This window comes from Pristiophorus japonicus, chromosome 3 (genome assembly GCF_044704955.1).
Source record: "Pristiophorus japonicus isolate sPriJap1 chromosome 3, sPriJap1.hap1, whole genome shotgun sequence".
NCBI classification, from domain to species: Eukaryota; Metazoa; Chordata; class Chondrichthyes; family Pristiophoridae; genus Pristiophorus; species Pristiophorus japonicus.
In genome coordinates, this window is record NC_091979.1 from 155,428,256 (window position 1) to 155,453,364 (window position 25,109).

Sequence of the window (25,109 nt, forward strand, 5' to 3'; positions counted from 1 at the left end):
TGGGGATGTTGCACTTTATCAGGGAGGCTTTGAGGGTGTCATTGTAGCGTTTCCACTGCCCATCTTTGGCTTGTTTGCCATGAAGGAGCTCCGAGTAGAACACTTGTTTGGGAGTCTCGGGTCTGGCATGCAGACTATGTGGCCTGCCCAGCGGAGCTGATCGAGTGTGGCCGGTGCTTCAATGCTGGGGATGTTAGCCTGAGTGAGGACGCTAATGTTGGTGCACCTGTCCTTCCAGGGAATTTGTAGGATCTTGCGGAGACATCGTTGGTGATATTTCTCCAGCAACTTGAGGTGTCTACTGTACATGGTCCATGTCTCTGAGCCATACAGGAGGACAGGTATTACTACAGCCTTGTAGACCATGAGCTTGGTGGCAGTTTGGAGGGCCTGGTCTTCAAACACTCTTTTCCTCAGGCGACCGAAGGCTGCACTGGCGCACTGGAGGCAGTGTTGGATCTTGTCGTCGGTGCCTGCTCTTGTTGATAGGAGGCTCCCGAGGTATGGGAAGTGGTCCACGGTGTCCAGGGCCGTGCCGTGGATCTTGATGACTGGGGAGGCAGTGCTGTGCGGTGTGGACAGGTCAGGTGTAATGCAAGTTACAAAGGGTTAAATACATAACATTGATGTTTTACCTTACGTTATTAGAAGACACTTCTGGACAATTCTAAAGTTAAATAAAAGAATTTAACAGTTAAACACGAATCTGAAAATGTTTAAATCAAACTTATATAATACCGCCCCCCCCAAACCCCGAACAGTCAACAATATTTTTAACACAACAATAACATAACAGTTAACATTTAACAAAAAAGTATTTTTAACAAGAAGTAACAACTATATACAACACCCCCTCCCTACCTGCGTTGATGCTTCCCTCCTGAGCCTTGACCCCCCCCCTTCTAATAAGCCCTCATTTCAATCCCCGAGTAACGGGACCAATACGTCTTGCAGCAGGGGACCTCAAGGCCTACTGCTGTGGGGGGAGGGGGGGAGGGGGGGTGGGCGGGGTAATGTTGGCAGAATCTCCTCAGTGGCTGGAGGAGAAGACGTTTCGGAAGAAATGTCTTCCGAGCCAGAAGGAAGTTCTTCCTCCTAACTCGCATCTGTCCGGGTGGTTGGTGAGACGGCATCTTGTGGTGCAGTGCCGTCTCCCTGACACTATCGCATGCCGCAAGGCATGGACAGTGTCGGTCATTTGGCCCATTGCCACAACTATGCGCTCCATGCCCTCCGTTATTCGTGCGGACATTGCGGCAATGTTTCCGGTCAATCCACCAATCACCTGGAGGAGCTCTCGACCTATGTCGACGCTCGTCCTTGACAGTGCTACCATGTCCACGTTAGGACCTGCCCATCGCAGTGGGTGCCTCCGTGGGGTCGGCGCGGGCACTGTACACCTTGGGGTCGCCTGCTGCAAGTCGCTTAGCCCCGCTACCTCATCCATTGATGAAGACATGGCTGCAGGTACAACCGATGAAAATTGGTCATCTTCCTCCTCCTCTTCAGTAGTCTCCTCTGCACCCATGGTGATGACCATCTGCAATGGCACAGGCATTCGTGGAGTAGCCTCCCTTTGTGCCTCGGGAGTCTCGGGACCTGCAAAACATAATTGAGTTTATTAGAAGAGAAGGGTAGACATGAGAATGCTTGCGCTGCGCTTGCATATGTACGAGGAGCAACACTACTGCAATAAATGTGAACGAGAGACGTTACATATGATTACATCATATGGTTGTACATCTGTGGAATTCTCTGCCCCAGAGAGCTGTGGAGGCTGGGTCATTGAATATATTTAAGGCGAAGATAAACACATTTTTGAGCGATAAGGGAGTAAAGGATTATGGGCAGCGGGCAGTGAAATGGAGCTGAGTCCATGATCAGATCAGCCATGATCTTATTAAATGGTGAAGCAGGCTCGAGGGGCCAAATGGCCTCCTCCTGCTCCTATTTCTTATGTTCTTATGTTGTTAACCTGAGAATAGTACAGAAGCTGCATGCATAACATGATATCATTCATATATTATAATGAAATGCCATTAACTTACTTAAATTACATCTGGTTTACCACTGTTTTACACATTACTCACGTGGTGCAACAATGGGTTCTGCACCACCACGGGTGGCAGAGCGACTGTGGCTGCCCACTCATGCTGCAGCACGTTCCTCCAAGTCAGTGAGCGGTTGTAGTTCAGCAGGGCCTCCTCCCATGCGCCTCTGCTCCGCACTATTTTTTGAAATCTTCCTCTGCAAACGTGACAAGAGCAAGGCATAAGCTAATTGACTAGGTACTATTATGGAAAGACAACAGATTCTAACGTTATATGCTAATACAGTTTGTATCCACAATGGATGTATGGTTCATATTTACTGATACATCCGGAGTGGAGGTTTCCCACGCCCACCCCAATTTAATTGGCCTCACCGTGTCTCGACTTCATTGACTAATGCATCGTTTGCTTCATCAGAGAAGGGTTTTGCCCTCCTTCTCCCTGCAACCTCCTGCAGACTCTCTCCCAAGTCCTCGTGCGACATCTCCATCATTTGTGATATACTTCTGACGATAACTAACTCCTTCACTTGACAAATCACCAATCCTTCATTCCTTCTTTCACAAAAGCTCTTCTCTCCACCACAAACTCTCCCTCCCTTTGTCTTCTGAGCATGCGCAGATAACCCCTGAACTCCTGAATCACGGGAAAAGTTCTTTGCAAAAAAAAGCGCATGTGCAGAACGGCCTTTGCTATGGACGCCAGCCTTGCACGACTGAATACATCGCTAAGCCCCATTTCACATCACTAAGCCCCGTTTCACATCACTAAGGTCCATTTCACATCACTAAGCCCCATTTCACATCACTAAGGCCCATTTCACATCACTAAGCCCCATTTCACATCACTAAGCCCCATTTCACATCGCTAAGCCCCATTTCACATCACTAAGGCCCATTTCACATCACTAAGGCCCATTTCACATCGCTAAGGCCCATTTCACATCACTAAGGCCCATTTCACATCACTAAGTCCCATTTCACATCACTAAGCCCCATTTCACATCACTAAGGCCCATTTCACATCACTAAGGCCCATTTCACATCACTAAGGCCCATTTCACATCACTAAGCCCCATTTCACATCACTGAGGCCCATTTCACATCACTAAGCCCCATTTCACATCGCTAAGGCCCATTTCACATCACTAAGCCCCATTTCACATCACTAAGGCCCATTTCACATCACTAAGGCCCATTTCACATCACTAAGGCCCATTTCACATCACTAAGCCCCATTTCACATCGCTAAGGCCCATTTCACATCGCTAAGGCCCATTTCACATCGCTAAGCCCCATTTCACATCACTAAGCCCCATTTCACATCATTAAGGCCCATTTCACATCACTAAGCCCCATTTCACATCGCTAAGCCCCATTTCACATTGCTAAGGCCCATTTCACATTGCTAAGGCTATCGCCCAAAATAAAAAGCTGAAACTAGTGGTCAAAAAATGGGCGATATTCCAGCGATCCTGAAAAATAAAAAAACACTAAGGCTTGAACTATCGGCCATTTTTTGGGTGATAGCGATCTTAGTGGAAAGTCTAGTCCAATATTTTTTAAATGGTGATAAACTATTAAATATTGGTGTTCAGATAGATTTGGGTGTCCTAGTACAAGAAAGACAGAGAGTTAGCATGCAATTAGGAAGACAAATGGCATGTTGGCCTTTATTGCTAGAGGATTGGAGTACGAGAGTAAGGAAGTTTTGCTACAATTGTACAGGGCTCTGGTGAGACCACACCTGGAGTTCTGTGCCCAGTTTTGGTCTCTTTATTTAAGGAAATATATACTTGCCTTCGAGGTGGTACAGTGAAGGTTCACTAGATTGATACTTACACTAGATGGATAGGCTATCGACCAGTATCCACTGTAATTATTTGTCCAGTATCCAATATATTATTAAAGAAGCAGTAGCAGGACATTTGGAAAAGCAAAATTCGGTCAGGCAGAGTCAGCATGGATTTATGAAGGGGTAGTCATGTTTGACAAATTTGCTGGAATTCTTTGAGGATGTAACGAACAGGGTGGATAAAGGGGAACCAGTGGATGTAGTGTATTTGGACTTCCAGAAGGCATTTGACAAGGTGCCACATAAAAGGTTACTGCACAAGATAAAAGTTCACGGGGTTGAGGGTAATATATTAGCATGGATAGAGGACTGGCTAACAAACAGAAAACAGAGAGTCAGGATAAATGGTTCATTCTCTGGTTGGAAATCAGTAACTAGTGGGGATCAGTGCTGGGACCCCAACTATTTACAATCTATATTAATGACTTGGAAGAAGGAAATGAGTGTAACATAGCCAAGTTTGCTGACGATACAAAGATGGGAGGAAAAGCCATGCGTGAGGAGGACACAAAAAATCTGCAAAACGACATGGACAGACTAAGTGAGCAGGTAAAAATTTGTCACGTGGAGTATAATGTTGGAAAGTGTGAGGTCATGCAGTTTGGCAGAAAAAAATCAAAGTATAAGTTATTATTTAAATGGAGAAAGATTGCAAAGTGTTGAAGTACAGCGGGACCTGGGGGTACTTGTGCATGAAACACAAAAGGTTAGTATGCAGGTACAGTAAGTGATCAGGAAGGCCAATGGAATCTTGGCGTTTATTGCAAAGGGGATGGATTATAAAAGCAGGGAAGTCCTGCTGCAGCTATACAGGGTATTGGCGAGGCCACACCTGGAATACTGCGTGCAGTTTTGGTTTCCATATTTACGAAAGGATATACTTGCTTTGGAGACAGTTCAGAGAAGGTAAACTAGGTTGATTCCGGAGATGAGGAGGTTGACTCATGAGGAAAGGTTGAGTAGGTTGGGCTTCTACTCATTGGAATTCAGAAGAATGAGAAGTGATCTTATCGAAACGTATACGATTATGAGGGGGCTTGATAAGCTGGATGTAGAGAGGATGTTTCCACTGATGGGGGAGACTAGAACTAGAGGGCATGATCTTAGAATAAGGGGCTGTCCATTTAAAACCGAGACGAGGAGCCATTTCTTCTCTCAGAGGGTTATAAATGTGTGGAATTCACTGCTTGAGAGATTTGTGGAGGCTGCAACATTGAATAAATTTAAGACAGAAATAGAGAGTTTCTTAAATGATAAAGGGTTAAGGGGTTATGGGGAGCGGGCGGGGAAGTGGAGCTGAGTCCATGATCAGATCAGCCATGATCTTATTGAATGGCGGAGCAGGCTTGAGGGGCCTACTCCTACTCCTATTTCTTATGTTCTTATGTATAAGCCCACTGACTCCCACAGCTACCTGGACTACACTTACTCCCACCTCGCATCCTGTAAGGACTCCATTCCATTTTCCCAGTTTCTCCGTCTCCGTCACATCTGCTCTGACGATGCCACCTTCCATACTAATGCCTCTGACATATTTTCCTTTTTCCTCAACCAAGGATTCCCCTCCACCGTGCTTAACATGGCCCTCGACTGTGTCCATTCTATTTCCCGCACCTCTGCTCCCACCCCTTCCCCTCCCTTTCAGAACCATGACAGGGTTCCCCTTGTCCTCACCTTTCACCCCACGGGCCTTCACGTTCAACGGATCATCTCTGCCATTTCCGCCACCTCCAGCATGATCCCACCAGCAATCACACCTTCCCCTCCTCTCTCAGCATTCTGAAGGGACTGCTCCCTCCACGACACCCTGGTCCATTCTGCAGTCACCCCAGCAACCTCTCCCCTTCCCATGGCACCTTCCCGTGCAAGCACAGGAGATGCAACACCTGCCCTTTTACCTCCTCCCTTCCCACTATCCAGGATCTCAAATACTCCTTCCAGGTGAAAGAGCGATTTACTTGTACTTCTTTCAATTTACTATACTGCATTCACTGCTCATGATGTGGTCTCCTCTACATTGGAGAGACCAAACGCAGATTGGGTGACCACTTTGAGGAACACCTCCATTCGGTCCCTAAGCATGACCCCGAGCTTCCAGTCGCCTGTCACCTTACTTCCCCGCTCCACTCCCACTCCGATATCTTTGTCCTCAGCCTCCTACACTGTTCCAATGAAGCTCTATGTAAGCTCGAGAAACAGCACCTTATCGTTCATTTAGGCACTTTACAGCCTTCTGGACTCAACATCGAGTTCAACAATTTCAGACCATAACCTCTGCCCGTATTTGGCTCCTTCTCCCCCCCACCCCTGATCTTATGTAACTTTTTTTTCTCTCTGGCTCCCACGGCAGTTGGTAATTATTCCGCCATTTACACCCTATCTAGACTAACATTTTTCTAACTTCTGCCATTACCATCTCAAGTCGGCCCATCATCAATTTTGTCTCTCTAATCTCTCCTCTCTTCCACCCTATCACAGACATTCTCTTTTTGTTTTTGCTTCCCCTCCCCCTTTGAGTGCTCCAAGAATGCGTTCATTTAAAACATTCGTCAGTTCTGACGAAGGGTCATCAACCTGAAACATTAACTCTGTTTCTCTCACAGATGCTGCCTGACCCACTGAGATTTACAGCATTTTCTGTTTTTATTTCAGATTCCAGCATCTGCAGTATTTTGCTTTTGTTTTCACTCATTTGATCACTGGGATGAGAGGGTTGTCCTGTGCAGAGAGATTAAGTAGATTGGGTCTATATGCTCTGGAGTTTATAAGAATGAGAGGTGATCTCATTGAAACATATATGATTCTGAGGGGGATTGATATGGTAGATGCTGGAGAGTCTAGAACTAGGGGGCATAGTCTCAGGATAAGGGACCACCCTTTTAAGACTAAGATGAGGAGGAATTTCTTCACTCAGAGAGTTGTGAATCTTTGGAATTCTCTGCCCTAAACTGCTGTGGATGCTCAGTCACTGATTATATTCAAGGCTGAAATTAGGTTCATTTTTGAACTCCAGAGGAATTAAGGGATATGGGGATCGGGTGGGTAAGTGTTGAGGCTGAAGGTCAGCCATGATCTTATTGAATGGCGGAGCAGCTCGAAGGGCTGTATGGCCTACTCCTGCTCCTAATTCTTATGTTCTTATGTTCTTAACCTTTATATTTGACATCTTGTGAATCTTTTTTAAAAAAGTCTACACCTTTTAATTCAATACTTTTCCAAAGTCTGAGTGATGGTCCTGGATTCTTTGGCCATTTTTCTTGGAGAGGACTTGGGCCTATGTCAAGATGTGTTTCTTTTAACAAAAGCTTTCCTGAAAGGGGTTTGGTTCCCAAGAAAGTCCCCCACTGGGTTGTGCATCGATAGGCAAGCAGTAATTATATTGCAAATTGGAAAATTGCTCCACTCAAATGCCGAAACAATGGAAAATGCGTTTATCATGTCTGGTTATTTACAAAGACACTTCACCCCTTGGAGTAGGAAATCTTTTTTTATATTGCTTTTGTGACTGTGTGAGAGGTTTTTATGTCATGTCTTTCATATCCTTGGGGTATCCTAAAGTGCTTTACAGCCAATTAAGTACTTTTGCTGTGCAGCTATTGTTGCCATGTAAGGAAACACAACAGCCAATTTGCACACAGTAAAGTCCCAATTTCAGCAATGAGACAAATTACCCATTATTCTGTTTTGGTGATGTTGGTTGAGGGATAAATATTGGTCAAGTCACCAGAAAAACTTCCCTGCTCTTCTTCAAATAGCACCATGGGATCTTTTATATTCACCTGAGAGGCCAGACAAGACCTTAGTTCAACATCCTATCTGAAAGACGACTCCTGTAACAGTGTCGCACTTCCTCATCACTGTACTGAAGTGGAGATTATGTGCTCAAGCCTCCGAAATGGAGCTTGAACCTACCATCTTCTGAAATCAGAGATGTGGATGCTACCACTAAGCTTAGTTTACAAACCAGATCATTGAAACGAAGGCCTTTATAGGGCTGAAATTCCGACCTGCCGGGTCTGTATGAAGTGCGGACAGACCCAGCGAGGCCTCACAAAAGCCGGTTTTCGGGGCACATGCGTCGAAAATTAGCTTTTCCGACAGATCCTCAGCAGCCCCGCAGGAAGGACATTTGCACAGCCGAGATTGGGCTATTTGTCCAACTCATGCCCAGCGAATGTCCTTCAAACTCTTATGCCTGGTGAGAGCAGGTGCATAGCCTACTTTTACCAGCGTAAGAGTTTTAACACATGTAAAAATTAAATTTAAAAACACATTTTTACGTTAAAACCTCTGTCCATTAAGGTAAGTTTATTTTAAACTGTATTAAAACACATTTAAAAAAATAAAAAAATATATTTTTTTCTCTAAAACATTTAATTAACTTTAATTTCAATTAATTTTAAATATGTGAGGTGTTTTATTTATTTATTATGTTGTGTTTGGTTGTTTTAGAGGGTTTTCTCATTGATAGTAATGGGAACTCGGAAAAACAGAGTTCCCATTATTAACAATGAGAATACTGCATCGTGATTGGTTGTTAAGGCCCACGTGACTCCAACTTGGACTTATGTACCTCAAAGACAGGTCCCCATGCAATGCGCAGCAAATGAAGGTCTCCGACCGGGATCCTACGTTTCTCCGGGACCAACAGGTAGATTCGTAGATTTTTTTCGGGTCAGAGGCGTTTGTACAAAGGAAGCCTCCAACCGGAATTTTAGCCCCTTTATTTATGGGGAGGCAGGAAGGATGTCAGGTGAGTGGTGGGTGGTAGGGGCGGGGGGGTTTTAGTGGCTGGGAAACTCAGAAATGCGGGTAACGCAGAGGTCCTGCCGAATTTAACGGCAGGACCTCATTTGAATTTTTTTTCACTGTTTCCTGGCCAGCAGCCAACCAGATTGAGAGGCTGGAGCTGAAAGGCAGTTGGGATACTGGGGAGTTGGGGGAGCACTCCAGCTCCTCCTGGCTCCACAGCTATGTTTTGTTCAGATATTTTTTTAATTAACTTTTTGATGACGGTCACTGTTTAGGCTGCAGTGACCACTTAAGAATCCCGAGCGGAGCAGGCCAGGCTCCTGCTCCACTCTGAACTATCCAATTTAGCAGAGGAGGTCAAAAACAGGTGTTCGGCCCCTCAGTTAGCTAAGTAAGGAGCCTAACACTTCTTTTAGGTGGCTGCCAGGATTACCTGAATAATTGTCCAACCCAATTTCAGGTCGAGTGTTTTTCAGACGGCCTTGGAGCATAAAACATTGGTCCCCAAAATTGGGCCCTGTTGTGCAATGAGGTCAAATTTCTGCCCCATTTAAGTGGTTGAATTCAAACAGTATGATGTCGGGTATAAATTACGTTAATCCCCTTGTGTTCTTTTTTGCTAAGAGTTGGTAAGTGTTTTGTGTTGTGGTGTGTGTGTGAGCAAGAGAGACAGTAAAAGCATGTGTAGGGTAGAAGAGGAATATCTAACCTTTTTTGGAAGAAAATCCTACTGGTATTAGTAACAAATTACAATCAAATGATGCAGAATGATCATTTCCCTCACAACTGTCCTTTCTTTGCAAATAATAGAAAGTAAATCTAGAATATGGTAGGACAACATTATTATGCTAACTAAATAATACTAAAAATGCAGAACATAGAATCCCCTTTAGTGGAAGTCCACATCAGTTGGTGCTTGTATGTGCTGAGGAATCAGATGGCATTAGAGCCTCAGATACTTACTCTTTGGGCAGATTTGTTTCTCCCCACCTCACCACCCACCTCTGCACTATTCATTGAAGTGGTACTTGAGCATGATAGATCAGAAACAGCCCCGATTTCAACTCCAGGCGGATTCCCCGCTCAGGCCTGAGCTAAAATTACCATCGGGTCTCAATGATGTCATCGGGCCACAACATGCATATGTGAAGAAGTATACTGTTGACTCTGGCTGCATGTCCTTGCTGCCTGCTCAGGAGAGCAGGTTAAAATTGCAGATGTTGCGATCACTGTGGCTTTTGGACAGGTAAGAGCCAGAGTGATTTTAACTGCCCACCAGCCAGGTTTCTGCTGAATAATTAAGGTTAAAATTGCCCCCAGTGAGGGAACAGGGCATCAGAGGAAACTCTGGAGAGAGAGGAAGCTCACATACAGAAGCAAAGGGAATGAAGGATAAGAGGGACGAATTGACTGAGAAGTGGGGAGGGAGTGATAAGTTGATATGTATTGTTTATTTTCCTGGGTGAACAAAAGGCCTGTGTTCAAACAGGAGCAGGAGGATCGAGAGGCCCATAAAAAGGGTGCGGCTGTCGACAGAGCCTCAGGAGCAGGAGGATCAAGGAGCCAGCTGGTGCAGGGACAAAAAGTAAAAAAAAAAATCAAAATCGAAGTGTGATGTCACAGCCAAGTAGGTAAGTGATTGGCTGGTAGATTGGTGAGTATTTTTCTTTTTCCTTTCAGTAGGAAACCTTTGGCATTGTTGTAAGTAGCATCTGCCAGTAAATATATGCGATCTTTATTATATAAGGAGAAACAGTTAATTAAATCGGCTGTTTGCTGAGTAGCGGGTGGGTGTGTTGTGCTAAGGTTTAGAGTTTAGTTCTACTTGATAGTTGCGAGTGTAACTAGAGGGATGGCAGGGCAGCTCAGTCCCGTGGATTGTGCGTCCTGTGGCATGTGGAAAGTCCCGGGTGCTTCATGCAGCCAGGGCGACCATATATGCAAGAGGTGTCTCCAGCTGCACCAACTCGAGCTCCGTGTTTTGGAGATTGAGCGGCAGCTGGAGTCACTGCGGTGCATCCGCGAGACTGAGAGCAACGTGGCTAGCACGTTTCTAGAGGCAGTCATTCCACAGCTTAAGAGTGTTCCAGCAGATTGGGATTGGGTGACCCCTGTACAGAAGAGGCGGACAAGGCAGGTAGTGCAGGAGTCCCCTGAGTCCATCTCACTCTCCAACCGGTACTCTGTTCTGAGCACTAGTGGGGGCGATGGCGGTTCTGGGGAGTGCAGCTAGAGCCAAGTCTATGGCACCACGGGTGGCTCAGCTGCACAGGGAGGAGGAAAAAGAATGGAAGAGCTATAGTGGTAGGGGATTCATTGGTCAGGGGAGCAGACAGGTGTTTCTGCAGCAGCAGATGTGACTCCAAGATGGTATGTTGCCTCCCTGGTGCCAGAGTTAAGGATGTCACTGAGCGGCTGCAGGGAATTCTGGAGGGAAAGGGTGAACAACCAGAGGTCGTGGTTCACATCAGTACCAATTAAATAGGTAGGCTTTAGTTTCCTGAGGCATTGGCACTGCTTCTGGGGTAGGTGGGATAGGACAAGCCAAACGGGTTGCACCTCAACAGAGCTGGGACCAATATCCTCGTGGGAGAGTTTGCTCGTGCTGTTGGGGAAGGTTTAAACTAGCTTGGCAGGGGGATGGGAACCTGAAAATAGATTCAGTCGGGAGGGGAGTAAAGCTGGAATTAGAAAGCAAAAATAAAGAAAGTGAGTTTGAAGGACAGAGGAAACAAGCAGGGAAAAAGGGTAAAAAAACAAACTTAAACGCACGTTATCTAAATGCACATAGCATTTGTAACAAAATAGATGAGTTGACAGCACAAATTGAGACAAATGGGTATGACCTGATAGCCATTACAGAGATGTGGTTGCAAGGTGACCAGGACTGGAATTAAATATTCAGGGGTACTTGACAATCCGGAAGGACAGACAGAAAAGAAAAGGAGATGGGGTAGCTCTATTGATAAAGGATGGAATCACTGCAATAGTAAGAAACAATATTGGCTCAAATGATCAGGATATTGAAAAAGTTTGGGTGGAGATAAGGAACAATAAGGGGAAAAAGTCACTGGTGGTCGTAGACTATAGGCCTCCGAACAGTAGTACTGCTGTTGGTCAAAGCATCACCCAGGAAATAGTGGGGGCTTGTAAAAAGGGAATCATGGGTGATTTTAACCTCCATATTGATTGCACACAAATCAAATTGGTCAGGGTAGTCTTGAGGAGGAGTTCATAGAGTGCATAAAGGGCGAGTTCCTTCAGCAGTCTGTAATGGAACCAACCGGGGACTGGCTATCTTAGATCTGGTCCTGTGTAATGAGACAGGATTAATAAACAATCTCCTAGTAAAGGATCCTGTTGGAATGAGTGATCATAGCATGATTGAATTTCAAATTCAGATGGAGGATGAGAAAGTTGGATCTCTAACCAGTGTAGTAAGCTTAAATAAAGGAGACTATGAAGGTATGAGGGCAGAGTTGGGTAAAGTGGACTGGGAAAATAGATTAAAGTCTAGGATGGTTGATGAACAGTAGTGTACATTTAAGGAGATACTTCACAACTCTCAAGAAAAATATATTTCAGTGAAGAGGAAAGGGTGTAAGAGAAAAGATAGCCACCCGTGGCTAACTAAGGAAATTAAGGAGGGTATCCAATTAAAAACAAGGGCATACAAAGTGGCCAATACTAGTGTGAGGACAGAAGACTGGGAAGTTTTTAAAAGCCAGAAAAGAACGACAAAAAAAATTATTAAGAAAGGGATGATAGACTATGAAAGTAAACTAGCACAAAATATAAAAACAGATAGCAAGAGTTCTATAGGTACATAAAAAGAAAGAGTTGCTAAAGTAAATGTTGGTCCGTTAGAGGACGAGACTGGGGAATTAGTAATGGAGAACATGGAGATGGCAGAAACTCTGAACAAATATTTTGTATCAGTCTTTATGGTAGAGGACACTAGCAATATTCCAACAGTGGATAGTCAAGAGGCTATCGGGGGGGAGGGGGAAAGAACTTAACACAATCACAATCACTAAGGAAGTGGTACTCAGTAAGATAACGTGACTAAAGGCAGATAAATCCCCTGGACCTGATGGCTTGCATCCTTGAGAGAAGTAGCGGCAGGGATTATGGATGCATTGGTTGTAATTTACCAAAATTCCCTGGATTCTGTGAAGGTCCCAGCAGATTAAAAAACTGCAAGTGTAACACCCCTACTTAAAAAAGGAGGCAGACAAAAAGCAGGAAACTATAGACCAGTTAGCCTAACATCTGTGGTTGGGAAAATGTTGGAGTCCGTTGTTAAAGAAGCAGTAGCAGGATATTTGGAAAAGCAAAATTCGGTCAGGCAGAGTCAGGATGGATTTATAAAGGGGAAATCATGTTTGACAAATTTGCTGGAGTTCTTCGAGGATGTAACGAACAGGGTGGATAAAGGGGATCCAGTAGATGTGGTGTATTTGGACTTCCAGAAGGCACTTGACAAGGTGCCACATAAAAGGTTACTGCACAAGATAAAAGTTCACGGGATTGGTGGTAATATATTAGCATGGATAGAGGATTGGCTAACTAACAGAAAACAGAGAGTTGGGATAAATGGTTCATTCTCTGGTTGGCAACCAGTAACTAGTGGGGTGCCGCAGGGATCAGTGCTGGGACCCCAACTATTTACAATCTATATTAATGACTTGGAAGAAGGGACTGAGTGTAATGTAGCCAAGTTTGCTGATGATACAAAGATGGGAGGAAAAGCAATGTGTGAGGAGGACACAAAAAATCTGCAAAATGGCATAGACAGGCTAAGTATGTGGGCAAAAATGTGGCAGATAGAGTATAATGTTGGAAAGTGTGAGGTAATGCACTTTGGCAAAAAAGTCAAAGAGCAAGTTATTATTTAAATGGAGAAAGATTGCAAAGTGCCACAGTACAGCGGGACCTGGGGGTACTTGTGCATGAAACACAAAAGAATAGTATGCAGGTACAGTAAGTAATCAGGAAGGCCAATTAATATCTTGGCCTTTATTGCAAAGGGGATGGAGTATAAAAGCAGGGAAGTCTTGCTATAACTATATAAGGTATTGGTGAGGTCACACCTGGAATACTGCGTGCAGTTTTGGTTTCCATAGTTACGAAAGGATATATTTTCTTTGGAAGCAGTTCAGAGAAGGTTCACAAGGTTGATTCCGGGGATGAGGAGGTTGACTTATGAGGAAAGGTTGAGGAGGTTGGGCCTCTACTCATTGGAATTCAGAAGAATGAGAGGTGATCTTATCGAAACGCATAAGATTATGAGGGGACTTGACAAGGTGGATGCAGAGAGGATGTTTCCACTGATGGGGGAGACTAGAACTAGAGGGCATGATCTTAGAATAAGGCGCCGCTCATTTCAAACAGAGATGAGGAGAAATTTCTTCTCTCAGATGGTTGTAAATCTGTGGAATTCGCTGCCTCAGAGAGCTGTGGAAGCTGGGGCATTGAATAAATTTAAGACAGAAATAGACAGTTTCTGAAAAGATAAGAGGAGGGGTTATGGGGAGCAGGCGGAGAAGTGGAGCTGAGTCCATGATCAGATCAGCCATGATCTTATTGAATGGCGGAGCAGGCTCGAGGAGCCGTATGGCCCACTGCTGTTCCTATTTCTTATGTTCTTTTGTTCTTATTTCCTGCTGGTACTGTTGGCTTGTAAATAGTATAGTCACTGGAGGCTAAATTATAATCTTCAGTTTCAAAAAATTATGAAGCGTACTCATTATTACTTTGCAAAGGAAGGGTATATATTTGGGCACGCAAAATGTATTAGCACTTGCCAAAAAGCATGTGTTGAAAAATATAACCACTGAGCCTTGACATTTGGTAAAAATTAATCATTTTTATAAATGGGAAGATTTATGTTTAAGTGCTTCCTACACAGACTAAATAGCATATTTCTGCTGTCTTTTATATTTAAGTTTTCTAATAATAAGTTTTTGTGTATGAGTGTCCCATTGTGTTTAAATTCTTCCAGGGAGGTACTTACCTCAAAGACTTTTAAAATAACATCTTGATTTAGAAGCACTCAATAATATTTTCATATTATTGTACCAACAATAACTATTTTTTATACCAATTAAAAACGCTTTAATCTCCACAGCTGGCAAATCACAGTTACAAGGCAGTTATTAGCAATAAGAAGGCATTTTTTCTTCAGACTGGTTAGAGATCCTCCCATTCATGGTAGGAGTTGAAGGCCTGAGGACTGATCCCCTGGTTTATGCCTGTAATCACATTACATCTCCTAATATGTATTGCTGACTTCACTACAGCATTGTTAGTAAAGCAGAGTACTTGAAGATTTGATGGTAAAATATTTTGATTTTAAATAAAAATAATTGTAATTTTTGGAGTATATATTGCATCATAATAGTGCATGGTTGATATCCCTTTAAATCTTAGTATCGTAGAATCATACAGGTGGAGACCATTGCCTTTTGTGGTATATATCAATGATTTAGACTTCAATGTAGTGGGCATGGTTAAGAAGTTTGCAGACGATACAAAAATTGTTGTGTGGTTAACAGTGAGGAAGAAAGCTGTAGCCTGCAGAAAGATATCAGTAGACTGGTCAGGTGGGCAAAAAAGTGTGAAATGGAATCAATCCGGAGAAGTGTGAAGTAATGCATTTGGGAAGGGCTAATACTGAGAAATGTAGAGGAACAGAGGGACCTGAAGGTAGCAGGACAAGTAGATAAGGTGCATATGGGATACTTTCCTTTATTAGCTTAGTATAGAATATAAAAGCAGGAAGGTTATGCTTGAACTGTATAAAGCACTAATTAGGTCACAGCTAGAGTACTGTGTGTAGTTCTGGTCACCAAATTACAGGAAGGATGTGGTTGCACTTGAGAGGGTACAGAGGAGATTTACGAGGATGTTGCCAGCACTGGAGAATTTTAGCTATGAGGAAAGATTGTATAAGCTGGAGTTGTTTTCTTTGAAACAGAGGAGGTTAACGGTAGACTTGATTGAGGTGTATAAAATTATGAGAGGCCTAGATGGATGGGAAGAACTTATTTCCCTCAGCTGAAAGGTCAATAACCAGGGGACATAGATTTAAAGCAATTGGTAGAAGGATTAGAGCGGAGTTGAGGAGAATCTTTTGAGGATGGTAGGGGTCTGGAACTCTGTCTGAAATGTTAGAGGCAGAAATCGCATTTAAAAAGAACTTGGATATGTACCAAGAGCTGGAAAGTGGGATTAAGCTGGATAGCTCTTTTTTGGTCAGCACAGATATGATGGGCCAAATAGCCTCCTTCTGTGCCGTAAATCTCTATGATTCTATGATTCACTCTATCGCAACGCCATATAATTTTGAACACCTCCATTATATCTCCCCTTAAACCTCTCTGCTCAAAGGAGAACCATCCCAGCTTCTTGAGTCTATCCACATAACTCAAGTCCTTCATCCCTGGTACCATTCTAGTAAATCTCCTCTACATCCTCTCCAAGGCCTTGATATCCTTCCTACAGTGTGGAGCTCAGAATTGGTCACAATACTCCAGATGGGGCCTCATGTTTTGTAAATGTTTAGCATAACTTCCTTGCTTTTGTACCCTATGCCTCTATTTATGAAGCCAAGGATCCCATATGCTTTTTAACAGACTTCTCAACTTATCCTGCCACCTTCAAAGATTTGTGTGTGAAGTCTCAGGTCTCTCTTTTCATGCACCTCCTTTAAATTGTACCATTTAATTTATATTGCCTCTTATTCCTTCCAAAATGCATCAAATAAATCAAAATTTGATTTTGTTTTACCATAGATGTATTAGATAGTATACATCACACAATTAAAAACAAGATACTTTATTTAAAGAAAAAAAACAATTAACAGCAAGTGTGGTTATACAAAGAAAATAGTTGAAAATGATGAATGTTGGAAATCTGAGTGGTGCTACTCAATATCCTGACTATAAGTTATCAGACTTATCGACAGAGGCAAAATGAATAACAAAGAAAATGAATGAGTGTGTTTGGCAACGTGGTGAGACAAAAACATCTGCCAACCACAACCTGCAATCATTCGTCATCAGCTAGTGCAGGCCAGATGTCCTGTCCATCTGCAATCACAGAATGAGACGTAATGGGTATGAACTAAATGCTTAAGATTAGCTGATGCACCATCTTAATCTTCTGTGTAATTCTCATCATTGTTTTCAAATCCCTCCATGGCCTCACCCTTCCCTGTCTCTGTAATCTCCTCCAGCCCCACAATGCCTCTAGATCTCTGTAAAGCCATTACAGAGACATGGTTGCAAGGTGACCAAGGCTGGGAACTGAATATTCAGGGGTTTTGGGACAATTTGGAAAGATAGACAGAAAGGAAAAGGAAGTGGGGTGGCTCTGTTAATAACGGATGAGATCAGTGCAGTAGTGAGAAATTATATTGGCTAAGAAGATCAATATGTAGAATCAGTTTGGGTCGAGATAAGAAGTCACTGGTGGGCGTAGTTTATAGGCCCCCTAACAGTAGCTACACTGTTGGACGGAGTATAAATCAAGAAATAATGGAGGCTTGTAAAAAAGAAACGTCAATAATTATGGGCGATTTTAATCTTCATATTGATTGAACAAAGCAAATTGGCCAGGGTAGCCTTGAGGAAGAGTTCATCTGGGATGGATTCCCTGAACAGTACATTGCAGAACCAACCAGGGAGCAGGCTATCTTAGATCTGGTACTGTGTAATGAGACAGGATTAATAAATGATCTCCAAATAAAGAATCCTCCAAGAAAGAGTGATCATAGCATGGTTGAATTTCAAATTCAGTTGGAGGGTGAGAAAGTTGGATCTCAAATCAGAGTCCTAAGCTTAAATAAAGGAAACTACAAAGGTATGAAGGCAGAGTTTGCCTAAAGTGGACTGGGAAAATAGATTAAAATGTAAGACGGTTGAGGAGCAGTGGCAAACATTGAAGGAGATATTTCATAACTCTCAACAAAAATATATTCCAGTGAGAAGGAAAGACTTTAAGAGAAGGAGTAACATCTTTGGCTAACTAAGGAAATAAGGGATGGTATCAAATTGAAAACAATGGCATACAAAGTGACCAAGATTATTGGGAGGCCAGAGGATTGGGAAACTTCTAAAAAACAGCAAATGACAACGAAAAAAATAATAAAGAGAGGGAAGATAAATTATGAGAGTAAACTAACAAAAAAATAAAAACAGATAGTAAGAATTTCTACAGGTATATAAAAATGAAAAGAGTGGCTAAAATAAAAGTTGGTCCTTAGAGAATGAGACTGGGGAATTAATAATGGAGAACAGGGAAATGGCAGCGATATTGAACAAATATTTTGTATCGATCTTCACGGTAGAAGACACTAAAAACATCCCAATAATGGATAATCAAGGGGCTATAGGGAGGGAGGAACTTAAAACAATCACTATGAATAAAGAAGAAATACTCGGTAAAATAATGGTACTAAATGTGGACAAGTCCCCTGGACCTAATGGCTTGCATCCTAGGGTCTTAAAAGAAGTGGCTGCAGTGATAGTGGATGCATTGGTTGTAATCTACCAAAATTCCCTGGATTCTGGGGAGGTCCCAGCAGATTGGAAAACCGTAAATGTAATGCTCTTATTTAAATAAAGAGGCATACAGAAAGCAGGAAACTATAGATCGGTTAGCCTAACATCTGTCATTGGGAAAATGCTGGAGTCCATTATTAAGGAAGGAGTGGCAGGACATTTGGAAAAGCATAATAGAGTCAAGCTGAGTAAGTATGGTATTATGAAAGGGAAATCATGTTTGACAAATTTGCTGGAGTTCTTTGAGGATGTAACAAGCAGGGTGGATAAGGGGGAACCAGTGTATGTGGTGCATTTGGATTTCCAGAAGGCATTCGATAAGGTGCCACATAAAAAGTTACTGCTCAAGATAAAAGCTCACGGGGTTGGCGGTAATATATTAGCATGGATAGCAAATTGGCTAACTAATAGAAACAAAGAGTCGGGATAAATGGGTTGGCAAACGGTAACTAGTGGGGTGCCACAGGGATCGGTGCTGGGGCCTCAACTATTTACAATTTATATTAATGACTTGGATAAAGGGACTGAGTGTAATGTAGCCAAGTTTGCTGATGATACAAGGATGGGTGGGAAAGCAAGTTGTGAGGACACAAAAAATCTTCAAAGGGATATACACAGGCTAAGTGAGTGGGCAAATATTGGCAGATCGAGTATAATGTGGGAAAGTTTGAGGTTGTCCACTTTGGCAGGAAAAATAAGAAAGCAAATTATTATTTAAATTGAGATAAATTACAAAATGCTGCAGTGAAGAGGAACCTGGGGGTCCTTGTGCATGAAATACAAAAAGTTAATATGCAGGTACAGCTGGTAATCAGGAAGTCAAATGCAATGTTGGTCTTTATTGCAAAGGGGATGGAGTATAAAAGCAGAGAAGTCCTGCTGCAACTGTACAGTGTATTGGTGAGGCCACACCTAGAATACTGCCTATCGTTTTAGTCTTCTTATTTAAGGAAGGATATACTTGCATTGGAGGCAGTTCAGAGAAAGTTCACTAGGTTGATTCCGGAGATGAGGGGTTGACTTATGATGATAGGTTGGGTAGGTTGGGCCTATACTCATTGGAGTTTAGAAGAATGAGGGTTGATCTTATTGAAACATAGAGACTGAGGGGGCTCGACATGGTAGATGCAGAGAGGATGTTTCCCCTCGTGGCGTAATCGAGAACTAGGGGGCATAGTTTCAGAATAAGGGATTGCCCATTTAAAACTGAGCTGAGGAGGAATTTCTTCTCTCAAAGGGTTGGAAATCTTTGGAATTTTCTGCCCCAAAGAGCTGTGGATGCTGGGTCATTGAATATATTTAAGGTGGAGATAGACAGATTTTTGAATGATAAGGGAGTGAAGGATTATGGGGACCGGGCTGGGAAGTGGAGCTGAGCCCAAGACCAGATCAGCCATGATCTTTTTGAATGGCGGATTAGGCTTGAGGGGCCAAATGGCCCACTCCTGCTCCTATTTCTTATGTTCTTATGTTCCAGGGACTGGAGCACAAAAAATCTAAGTTGACACTCCAGTACTGTACTGAGGGAGCGCTGCACTGTTGGAGATGCCGTCTTTCAAATGAGATGTTAAACCGCGGTCCTGTCTACCCTCTCACGTGGACATAAAAGATCCCAATTGGCAGTTATCTCCGATGTCCTGGCCAATATTTGTCAACATAACAAAATAAATGATTATCTGGTCATTATCACATTGCTGTTTGTAAGAGCTTGCTTGTGTGCAAATTGGCTGCCGCGTTTCCCATATTTCAACAGTGACTACACTCCGAAAAGTACTTCATTGGCTATAAAGTGCTTTGAGACACCCGGTTGGCATGAAAGGTGTTATTTAAATCTAAGTCTTTCTTTCTTTAATGCTGTTTTGCTGCGAGACTACCTGACTTGGGGCAGCCACTGAGTTTCTGCTGTCAAATAGGGACAGAGGGAGATAGCTGCAATTCCCATGTTTGCTATGCCAGTTATGAATCTGGCAGAAATTATGACATTTATCCTCCTTGTCACCTCCCTGTGAATGTTATATTGGCATAGAATCAAATTAGGTTTCTTTGATGTTACTGAACCCTGGAATGCACTGCCTGAAAGGGTGGTGGAAGCAAATTCAAAAGTAACATTGAAAAGGAAATTGGATATATATGCTTGAACAGGAAAAATTTGCAGGGCTCTGGGGAAAGAGCAGGGGAGTGGGAGTGGGAGTGGCTCTTTCAAAGAGCCGTCACAGGCTGGATGGACCGAATGCCCTGCTTCTGTGTTGTAAGATTCTATGATGCAATGTTTGCACTGGCTGTATTACAATATGAATCGGCAAAGTATAAGGAGTCTATCAATGCTGTTTCATTAATCCAATAACACATTGTAATATTTATGAAAAAAATGATATTGTAAGGATACTGGCTGGTGCAGGGTGTTATAACACTTAACTCCTCCATTATCTGGGCTTAAATTGTGTCAAGATTAATGAACTGTCTATTTGTGACAGCTGTAAAATGAGCCAAGCTAACTCAAACCCAGCTCCTAGTGGGTGAAAGTCCACAGCACATCTGAATCTCAATGGACTACCCTTTGATATATTGGGTCTCTAATTAATCATTTTTTTTAATATAAAGAATGGGAAGCTAGTTACCATATTTCGAAGCAAAGGATTTCCAGAAAGATAGTGTGATGTGTTTTATTTTATTATTCTCTGGAAAAATAAGGCCTATAAATGAGAGTACCAGTATGCCACCATATATATTATTCTAGGCCCGTGATAGGTATATTGCTCCTATTTCTTTAACTGGACAGATGCTATGCTTCCCATCTCACTCAATATCTAGAGGCTATTTAACTTCCCATGGTGACTTTATTTTTTCATGAAATAATTCAGGGACATCATTCACCTTCACCTCGGTTAATATATTAAATATGATTTGCTGTAAATAAAAAGGTGCAGGAGGAGATAGCTGTGCTGTAGGTATTAGGAAACAAAAATCATGTTTTGGTACTGGGCAGGTGTCAATACTTGAGAGGAATTTTATCAGTGGCAGACAATCAAACCTTCCTGGAGCCGGTGAAAAACACCAACCTACAAGAGCAAAGCTTCAATTAAACATGCAGCAGCACATTCTTTATTTTAGTCAGGTGCGCTGATGTAAACTCATCCCATTAATGCATTAAGAATAGATTCTACACTTAAAGGTGCGCTGTGAAAACAAAAGCTGAATAATCATATGGTGCAGTTGAAGGAAACTGAACTAAGACTATATCCACTTAGGAGTCAGGCAGCTTTAACTGTCCTTTGAGTTTGTTTAGCAACAAACAAAAATAATTACAACTGATTAAATTTTCATAACCCAAAACTTGTCTGCATAAGGAGCAACAGTCAAGCTTTTGTAATGGTGTCACTGAACCTTATGTGCCTCTGCCTCACTGACATTGTATCCTGCAACCTGAAACTGATCTGTTCATATAATACTTCTCCATTCGGTACCAATTTGTTATTACAGGAATGTTGTCATTAATAGCTTTGTTTCTTTAAATGGATTATTTTATCAACCATTACTAAAATAAAAGGTTCTGTGAGTAAAGTCACTGTATGCAGCACTGCTATCCAAATAAGATTTAAATAGCAGAAGAGCAGCGTTTGAGGTATTTCTTCATCATAAATTATTTGTAAACATATCCTCAGTGCACTGAGGCAGAGCAATGTGATCCTGTAGACAAGCTTACACCTGTGTCACGGATAATTGGACCCACCCACCACCCGTTCCAGTGTACACAGCTGACGTATTTATCAGCCTGCATTTGATGACATGGAAATTACTTTGGCTTGCTTAAAAGGGGAAAAGGAATGCATGATCTTTTTTTCTTAGCAGCTGTATTTACTTGGAAATCGTCCACCAAATAAGCAGATAACATTAATGGTATTAATGCTAGCGTGACAAGATTACTGATAGCTATTGTAGGTTTTCTGTCTTTATCAGGAACTGGAGAAGTCCATGACCTTCACCTGATGTTTTTAAGCTAAACACTCACTGCAGTCTCTGTGTGTGTTTGCAAGCATTGTTTGAAATTAAAGTTCGTGGAATTAGAAAGGAAACTATGTAGCAAATGAAAAAAAGGACCATTTAATATTATGTATGAGTGCCAAGCCAGAGGAGGCAAACCATTTTAAAGCAGTTGCTCTGGTTCTACATTGCATGGTTATGCAAATGATAATGATGCTGTTAGCCAGTTTAAGGTAATCAAAGCCACAATCAAGCATTAAAGATTGGAAGAGGGGGAACATACATGGTAAATCTGGGGTTCATAGTGACCAATGTCAAAAACATAATTGGAGAAGACACCTTCTCTTCATCCCCTATAGGAAGGTAGCTTGCCCATAGTCAAGAGTGTTCACTTTCTGTTCAGGTAGTAACATAACTTAGCTTGGAGCCAATAAAGCTCATCATGTACATGGATTGGTGATTGTTTATTAAGTTCAATCCTTAAACCACAACAGCAAAAATAAGCTGCCAATTTATTAATCATTGCAATGCCAGGACATAGAGGCTTAAGCAGTTTTAAGTTTACAAAATATAGGTTAAATGCAAACATTCAAATGTTTTCAGACCAGTGAGTGGATGATGTGCAGGGAACTGTACCATTGGATAGTGTGGGCTTGTTCATGATTGATCCATAATCAAAAATATAAAACAGCACTGTGACTGTAAAATGGGAGTCCGTAGAATGATGATCACAGTTTGTGGCACATTTTGACCGTAACATTGTGACCATTCTAGTTTCTATCTCAGTTTCAGACAGTACAAATGTGTTTTCCAAAGTGATGGTGGAATGTGTTGCAGGCCGTTTTGCTGATTTCGATCATTGTGCCCCAGTAATTACCTATGATTACCATAGAATTATAGTTTATGCAGAGAAACAGAGGACCTAATAGACATAGGGCTGGATTTTCAGTCTTCTGCCGCTCCTGTTAGCGCCCTGGAGGGGCGGCACTAAGCACTTCTGGGCAGGCGGACAGTTTCCAGCGCCTCGCTGGGACATTCGGTGCCAGTTTCGACGAGGCACGGAGCATTACCACCCGGAAGTGGCGAGCCGGTGTGCAACAACACTGGTTGTGACACCGGCTCGATTTTTAGCTGCCGTCCGACCCGTAGTGCTCCGTAGTGTGCCCTGCTGGGAACACCTGTGAAAGCTCCTGTTGGAAGCTGCAGTGGACGGAGTGAGGTAAGTAATGTTGACCTCAGGTAAGTGTGTTTCTTTTTGTGATTTATGTTGTGGTGGCATGAGTTATGTATTGGGAATGTTTTTGGTGGTTTTTTTCAGGTTTTTTTCCCCCGAGGCCTCTGTTATGGTGCTCCGAGGCTGGCTGTTTAGCTCGGGATTTTCACTTGCTCAGCCAGCCTAGCACCCTAAAACAGGCGTGCAATGCTTCCCTTAGCGCCCCGCGTCAAACTCCGGGCCCAGCTAATACATTTTGCGGCAGCAAACGCAAACCATTTGCTGGCGCAAAACTTACCGCTCTGCCCGGGACAACGCCGCAACAGAGGCTCGCCCAAATTTCTCCCCCATATATGCTAAGTGTAGGAGTAGGCATGAGAGTGGAATTGTTGGCATATACATATAAACCTTCTTCCCATTTCTTCTTCAATTTTTAAAATGATAAATCTATAGTGAACAACTTGATGGTGTTGTGCATGTACTCCGTAACATTATTCACTTGCATGTATAGTTGTTCTTAGGAAGAAATGTGCATCAGATGTGGTTCCTCTAAATCCATTGATCCGAGAAAAAAATCTCAAGTTCAGTCGTCAGTGGCACTCTTGCCTCTTGAATCAAAGCCCCTCTCCAAGACTTGAGCACATCATCCAGGCTGAGGGACCCTAGCACAATATTGAGGAAAGCTGCATTGGTAAAGGTGGAGAGGCAGGAGAGGCATTAGCTCAAGGCCAGCTGGTGGTTCTGGTGTGAAAAATGGCGTGACACTATTAAAGAACAGGGAGTTCTGCCAGTATCCTGGCCGCCATTCCAATATCACCAAAAAAAAGCAGATTAACTTGTGATTCATTTCATTTCTGTTTGTGGGAAAATGGCTGCTAACGCTGTCCCAATTAACAACAGCACTTCAAAGCAATTTGTTTTATAATATGTATTTTGAGATATTTCGAAGAGGTGTGATATAATTTGCAAGCCGTTTTTGAATTACCCCTTTTGGATAAACATAAATGAAGCACCATTAGTTATGTGCGGGTTAAGTGATTTGGCGCAATGCGACAACTGCAACAAACCCCTCTAATTTCTGCATTGGTCGTGTACAATGGGGTTATCTCCCCGGGTGTCCCCATTTTTAAAAAAGGACTTAGTAACGGTGAAAGTGTCGGTTTCTTAGAGGATTTCATCAATTTAAATAACAATCACTTGCTGCAGCAAATCACTATTCTATATCACTGAAAGATACTATATCATGTTGGCCTCGTTTATAGATTTTAAGATTTGATATATACAACGGGACGGACTTTGCAGTAAAAATAACATTGAGGCTAATAGTGCTCATCATTATTAACGTGTAAATCACACAGCAACCTCCAGCGTACATGCGCAGTTTAATGCATAAATCAGGAAGTTGCTGTCTGAGATACCCTGCTCCTCCAGAAGCTGCGCAATACCAAGAGACTCGCCATTGAAATACATGGAACGGCGTGGCATTGCTGTACTTACCTGATTTTGACGCACTAAGCTCGCCAGCAAATGTTAGGGCTTGTCCATTCCAGTGTAAGTACCCTTTTAATGGCATTGTAAGTCTTAATTACTGCCAAACAACCTCTCTGGCACTGAAAATTAACATTAACAAGTATGGAGTCTTGCTCCTTCAGATTTTAAATTTTTTGGAAATTAAACAATAAACTTTTTTTT